This window comes from Meleagris gallopavo, chromosome 1 (genome assembly GCF_000146605.3).
Source record: "Meleagris gallopavo isolate NT-WF06-2002-E0010 breed Aviagen turkey brand Nicholas breeding stock chromosome 1, Turkey_5.1, whole genome shotgun sequence".
Taxonomy (NCBI): Eukaryota; Metazoa; Chordata; class Aves; order Galliformes; family Phasianidae; genus Meleagris; species Meleagris gallopavo.
Window position 1 is genome coordinate 64,748,935 of NC_015011.2, and position 7,347 is coordinate 64,756,281.

A 7,347-nucleotide genomic window follows, 5' to 3' on the forward strand; every position below is an offset into this window, starting at 1 on the left:
CTGGAGAAAGATCTAGCTGAAAATAATTCCTAGGAAGAAAACAGTAACTACAGAAATGAGATCAAGCCCTGACAGTGGAGTAGTATGTAATAATCTCCAGCCTCTGACAGACTATAATGTTAGCACAGTAGTTTTTGCCAATCTGGGAGAAAAGTGATCCAGAAGAAAAATAATAGTTAAAAATGAAGATATGGGCTAAAATAATCTCCCTTAAGAAATTCTGCAGAGAATAAATGCTTTGATTCAACCGTAGGATCTGAAGAAGCAAAACCTCTGTGACTCTGTACCATAGGGCAAAGGTCTTAAGGGTAAGAAAGTAGGCATATAGCTCCTTCATTGCATTAAAATACCATTTTCTTCTGTTATGTTCCAGCTATGAAGATTAAATATGTTGGATGCTGAACTCAGAGAGGATGAGAATCTTTCACCTCTACTCTTCAAACACAAAGTCCTGGACCTCCTCAATACAGGGATGAGTGAAGGCAGCAATGCAAGTCAAAATGAAAATTTACCTTCAGAAAATTCAGTATGTATTTCATCTATGTTTAAACACAGACAATCCCCCTCCTCCAGCAGTAATGATCCATTTGGTTTGGTATTAAAATATCATGTAATCCTCTCAAGTACATAGGAAATTGCAACTTTGCAATTTCCAGTGCATCGCCCACAACATTTTTAGCCAGGTTATTAAATTCACCACACTCTTTTAACAGGGATGACTTTCCAGACTCACCATGATGGCCAAGGTGCCTCAGCTGACTGAGTCATCTTCCTTGTGTCACAAAAAGCAGCTAGACATAGGAAAAATAGCTTTCTGCAGGCAGGCACAGTTGGTTGCACAGTCAGAAATATGTGTCAGCTACTAATGTATAGATTAACATGCTCTCTTGAGGAAAAAGCATTATCAAGAATCCTTTAGAAATAAGAATATTATAGGGCCAATGTAGTTATGTTATAAATGGACAATACTCCTAAGAAGAGGCTTTTTATTAAAGCCTATTATTTGGTTTAGTGAAAATAGTAGCTTAACTGCTGTTCAGACTGCTTCCCCCCTGAAGAGCATATTATTTCAAGTATTTCTAGATGTGAAATGAGGGCTTTATTGTCTCGGATTTTAAAGAACAAAGATGAGAACAAATCATAATGTTTCCTGACATTTTTTCTATAATTGTATCACAAGGATTTAAAAAATACCTTATAAATAGCTCTGAGTACCATTTTCTTGTAATACTTGCTTCCAACAAAAGTGAATCACTATTTCAATTGATTTGGATGTTACAAGTAGTCCCCTTAAATTTTGATCCCTTTAGAGTCTTCTCTTTAACATTGAGTTCAAAGTTGTTGTGTTGTGTTGTTGTTTTGGGTTGGTTTTTTTTTTTCAAAAATGCTTCCCCCCCCCAAATAACTTTGATCATTTGTCTCACTGTTAACATTCATTAATTATACACACTGGAATGAATCTACATCTAGCTCAGCTACCGGAAAAGCCTCTCTCTTCTCTCAAGGAAGGGCAGTGGAAGCACATCACATCATTGTACAGAAAAAGTGGGCTCATTGCTGTGGACAGACTAGAAGGTGAGAGGATTCACAGCCAACATTGTCTTAATTATCTTTAATTCACACAAAGCCTATTCATAGTAAAGCTCACGTTTATTAAGAAAAAAAATAAATAAAGGAATGGCTGCAAACACAGAAAAGCAGCTGGTGTTTTCTGGCTGGTGTTAAATGAGCTCACTGTAGTGGAAAGATCCAGTTAGTCAACGATGTATTTAGGAGGCATGATAAAGCACATTTTATAAGGCTGCTTGATACAAATTCCCTCATACTTTTCATCTAGCTTAATAACCTCTAATGGAAAGGAAAAGGTTACTCTTTGGAGTACAGTAATTGCCAGTAACAAGGCATGAGTTGGTATTGTTTTACATAATGATAGTGTGTCAAACTTTCTGTCATTTCTTCTCTATAATGGAAATTCGCAATGGTAACATGGTAACATGCAGAGAAGTTAGCAAAGTAGTACTGAAATGGCTTTTACTTGCTAGGATAAGAGTCAAAACATGTATCTTACTAAATCCAGAATCAATCTTTCCCCATCCCATAAATATTTCAGAGATCTCAAATCTCACTTCTTCACAAGGGCAAAAGGTGGGACTTCTGAACAAGAGAAGAAGCAAGAGATTGGCTTTTGAAGTCAGCACAGTGAAAACAAAGCAACAAAACAACAACAAAGAACAGATATAAATTGTGCACTTCAGGCATGATCCAACCAGGGTAACACAGAATATACTGCTAATTGTGACATACTTAAAATATAAAGAAATAAAATTATTAACTTTTTCTTGACTATTTTATGGCCTCCTGAGCAGTCACAAAAATTGAGAAGTGACTTTATGTTAACGGACTTAGCCAAGGGCAATGCACGCTAAGGGGAAAAAATACCCATGGTGATAAAGAATTTTATGCCACAATCACACAGCACAACAGGAATAACATGAGAGCTACCAGGGATCCCACTTAGGTGAGTGTCTTGCAGGTAAATGTCTGCTTAAATCAGCCACAACTTGCTGCCTGTGTGGAAAGCATGAGCTCACTGAGGAAGAGCAGGGTGAGGTGAGGGAGGGCAGACTGCTTCCAGCTGCTACTCCGATTTCTGGGAAAGGAGAGGGAGGTAGGAGGTGCAATATGTGCTCATTCATCTTTGTTCTCTGTCTCTGGATTTGAACTAGATTAGAGTTTTAGCATAAGCAGGATGGAAGAAGTGGTAGAAGGAACAAAATGTATATGTACATTCAGATTCTACATTAGGACACAAAGAGATGGCAGGGCCTCTAAGTCAGTGAGATAGTTGAGGGGAGCAACTGAGAAAGAAGAACCTCTAACATCAATTTGCTTTTCAGAGGATGGCCATGTACAACCAAAGGACATGGTCCAGAGATGTATAAACATGATTGTTACCATGAAGTCATTCTAGAAACAAGTTGCAGCCCTCATATTATAGTGGAAGGAAGAAGATTTTATTTCTACAGACTTTCCCAATCCTACTAGGATGACATTTCCCACCCACACTTTTCCAAAACCCAAGTATTTCAGCTACACCCTTTATTTCCAGCCAGCCGTGACCTCAGAAATGACCATGGCTACCACCAGTAATGAGATCATATAAGTTACTCTTCTCTCCCTGAGAGAAGCAGAACTTCATTTTGCTTATACTCCTCAGTAATTTTGAACTTGCTGCCTACTTGTGTAGCAGTATTTCCTCAAATTCTTATCAATGTTAAGAAACATTTTACCATTACCTGTAGGTAATATGAGAGAGCCAGCCATGAAGAACGCTGTCTTCAGTATCATGAGAGTTGGTCTCTGTTTACATACAATGAAAGGTAATACTGGAAACAAAACAAAACTTCTGTTTTCAGTATATATAATAACAAGCAAGTAATTATTTGAATTGAATTATTCATCCCTGTCCCTGGGACGATGATGAATCAGCTTGTTATGGATGTCATCACCAAGCAAGTGGTAGAAAAGGAGGTTATCAGTAGTGGTCAACATGGATTCACCAAAGGAAAATCATGCTTTACCAATCCAGTAGCCTTCTATGATGTCATGACCAGCTGAGTAGATGAGAGGAGAGCAGTGAATGTTGCATACTTTGATTTCAGCAAAGCTTCTGATGAACTTCCATAACATCCTCATGGATAAGTTTAGGAAGTGTGGGATAGGTGAGTGGACAGTTAGGTGGATTGAAAATTGGTTGACTGGCAAAGCTTGAAGGCTTATGATCAGTGATGAAGAGCCTAGTTGGAAGCCTGTCATTACTGGAGTTCCCCAGGGGTCAATGCCATGTCCAGACTTGTTCAACATCTTCATCAAAGGATGAAGGGATATAAAGCACCCTCAGCAAGTTTGCTGATGAAATGAAATTGGGAGGAGTGGCTGACACACCAGAAGGCTGTGCTGCCATTAAATGAGACCTGGACAGGCTGGAAAGTTGGACGGAGAGAAACCTGATGAGGTTCAAAAAGGGCAAGTCCAGAGTCTTATGCCTGGGGAGGAATATCCACATACATCAATCAGTACAGATTAGGAGGTGATATGCTAGAAAGGAACTCTGCAGAGAAGGACCTGAGTGTCCAGGTGGACAACAGGTTGACCATGAGTCAGCACTCTGTTCTTGTGGCCAAAAATGCCAATGATATCCTGGTATGCGTTAAAAAGCGTGTGGCCAGCAGATCGAGGGAGGTTGTCCTCTTCCTCTACTCTGCCCTGATGGGGCCACATCTGGAATACTGAGTCCAGGTCTGGGCTCCCCATTTAAGAAAGACAGGGAACTTCTGGAGAGTGCCTAGTGAAGGGCCATAAAGATGATGAGGGACATGGAACATTTCTCTTATTAGGAAAGGCTGAGAGCCCTGGGCCTCTTCAGCCTGGAAAAGACTGGGGGGGGATCTTATCAATGCTTATAAACATCTTAAGTGAAGAATTCAAGAGGATGTTGCCAGGTGCTTTTCAGCAGTGTCCTGTGACATAACATGGCACAAACTGTAGAAGACAGAATTTCCATGCAGACAAGAGGAAAAACTTATTTTGAGAGTTATTTTGAAGGTTGTGAAACACTTTGAGGGCTACATAGCACTGGAACAAGCTGCCCAAAGAGGCTATGGAGTTTTCTTTTCTGGAGATATTCAAAACCCACCTGGGCACTTTCCTTTGTAACCTAGAGCAGGGAATCTGTTTTTGAAGACAGAGGATTGGACTAGAACTGGCATACTCAACCCATGGCTGAGCACAGCCCATATGCAGCCCAGCTCAGCCCAACCTGTGGCTGCCCCCTGCCCTACACCATCACGGTGGCAGCTCTTCCCCATCGAGCACCCAACCCGGCCCTGAGTGTGCACTCATCATTCAGCAACAACCAAATATCAGCGTGCAATTGAAATTCTCTGGGCTGAAACCAAGGCATGGGGAGGGCACAGTGCAGTGCTAACTCAAGATATAGCAAATAATTACATGCATTTTGATACACTGCCTGAGATAAAAGAGGCTTGCAAACAAGGTGCCCTTGAAAGCAAGTTGTGCAGGGGCTTGCAAATTCCTCTCCTCTTGATGTCAGTAGTTAGTTTGTAAACTCTCACCAAATAAGGCTTTGGTTACAAAGGTCAACTGGCAACTTGAACTTACGAACTTTGGTCTTACTGTATAGACTTAATACACCAATTAATATAAACATCTCCACCCTGGGCAGCATAAAGTTGTAGTGAATTACACATGCAGTACATGTTACAAAGGGAGTTCCCTACAAAAGGAAACACATATTTGGTAAACTGGAAAGTCTGTATCCTCCAACTACTTCAGATAATGAAGAAAGGGGAAGGGACAATGCAGACAGAAAGTAGGGATAAGAGGAGTCTGTGCCCTCCAATATTTTGAGAGACCCTTCAGGGGCTGTTCCCATGGAGTCTCCCTTTATTCAAATAAAGAAAACTAAAGACTTTCTTTTATCTCTTTTTGGGATAATTGAGCAAGCCTATTTGAGAAAAAGCTTTGCCAACAACTTGGAGACTTGTCCAGGATCCTTCCACCCTCTGGAATCAGTGAGCACTTGGGTGAACTGATGGGCACCTTCACTGATTTATCACTCTGGGGACTGTCAGCACTAGGGGCCCTCTGGACCATCCCAGAGACAGATGGGACAATGGACTGGGAAGTCTGTGATGAAAGAAAAAGAAGGTAAAGGAGGAGCTCAGGACTCCATGAAGAAATCTCACTGGTGAATTGATATGGGGAAGGATGCCTGAGGAGGCAGCTGTAGTTCAAGGAAAGGTAAGGATGTCAGTAAGGGGGATGATAAATCCTTGAAACCTCCAGCAAATCCTGTAGTAAATGGTGTTGAAGTTCTGGAGTAGCCAGAAATGAGAGATGGGATGAAGAAAAAGTAAAAACAAAGGCAAGAGTGATGGCCCAGTTCCTACAGTCTCCTTGGGGAGGGGTGCAGGGACCAGAAAGACCCTGAGGAAGAGTAGTCAAGTGGCCCCTGAAGGGGAACAGAACATCCCACAGTGAGATGGAAATCTCCCTGATCTAAGCCAGGAAGGGATCAGTGTTGGGGATAAGAAGAAAAAGGACATTATTTGAGAAACAGTCCATGGAGACAGGCTGATCCAGAAGAAACCCATATTGAGGAAGTCAGCAAGAGTGAGGGGAAATAAAAGAGGGAGAGAAATGATTGAAGCATGAGTGGATAAATGAAGAGAAACTGACATCATCTACCTGGACTTGTGCAAAGTGTTTGACACTGTCCTGCATGACATCCTGATTGCCAAATTGGGGAAAATATGGATTTGATGGATAGATCACTTGCTCGATAAGGAATTGGCTGGATAGTTGCACTCAGAGAACTGTGGTCAATGGCTCAAAGTCCAAGTGGAGAATGGTGATTAGCGGCATTCCTTGGGGATCAGTGCTAGGACCAGTGCTATTTAACATCTTCATAGGCAACATGGACAGTGGGATCAAGTGCACCTCAGCAAGTTTGCAAGATGACACCAAGCTGAGTGGTGCAGTTGACACACCAGAGGGAAGGGATGCTATCCAGAGGGACCTGGTCAGGCTTGATAGATGGGCCCATGTCAAACTCATGAAGGTCAGCAAGGCCAAGTGCAAAGTCTTGCACCTGGGTAGGGGCAGTCCCAAGCACAGATACAGGATGGACAGAGAATGGCTTGAGAGCATCTCTGAGGAGAAGGACTAGAGGATGTCGGTTGATGAAAGACTCAACATGAGCTGTCAGTATGTGCTTGCAGCCCAGAAGGCAAACCGTATCCTGCTTTGCATCAAGAGAAGTGTGACCAGCACGTTGAGGGAGGGCATTCTGCCCCTTTACTCTGCTCTTTTGAGACCTCTCCTGGAGTACTACATCTAGTTCTGGGCCCCCCAACACAAGAAGTATATTGAGCTGTTTGTGTGGGTCCGGAGGAGAGCCATAGAGGTGATCAGAGGGCTGGAGTATTTCCCATACAGGGACAGGCTGAGAGAACTGGGGCTTTTCAGTCTGGAGAGGAGAAGGCTCTGGGGGGACCTTCTACAGACCTTCCAGTTCCCAAAGGGGATCTACAGGAAAGCTGGGGATAGACTTTTTAGAAGGACATGTAGCAACAGGACAAGGGGAAATGGCTTTAAACTGGAAGAGGGTAGATTTAGACTAGATATTAGGTAGAAATTCTTTATTGTGGGGGTGGTGAGACCCAACAAGGTTGTGGATGCCCCCTCCCTGTAAGCATTCAAGGCCAGGCTGGATGGTTCTTTGAGCAACCTGGTCTAGTGGGAGGTGTCCCTGCCTATAGCAGG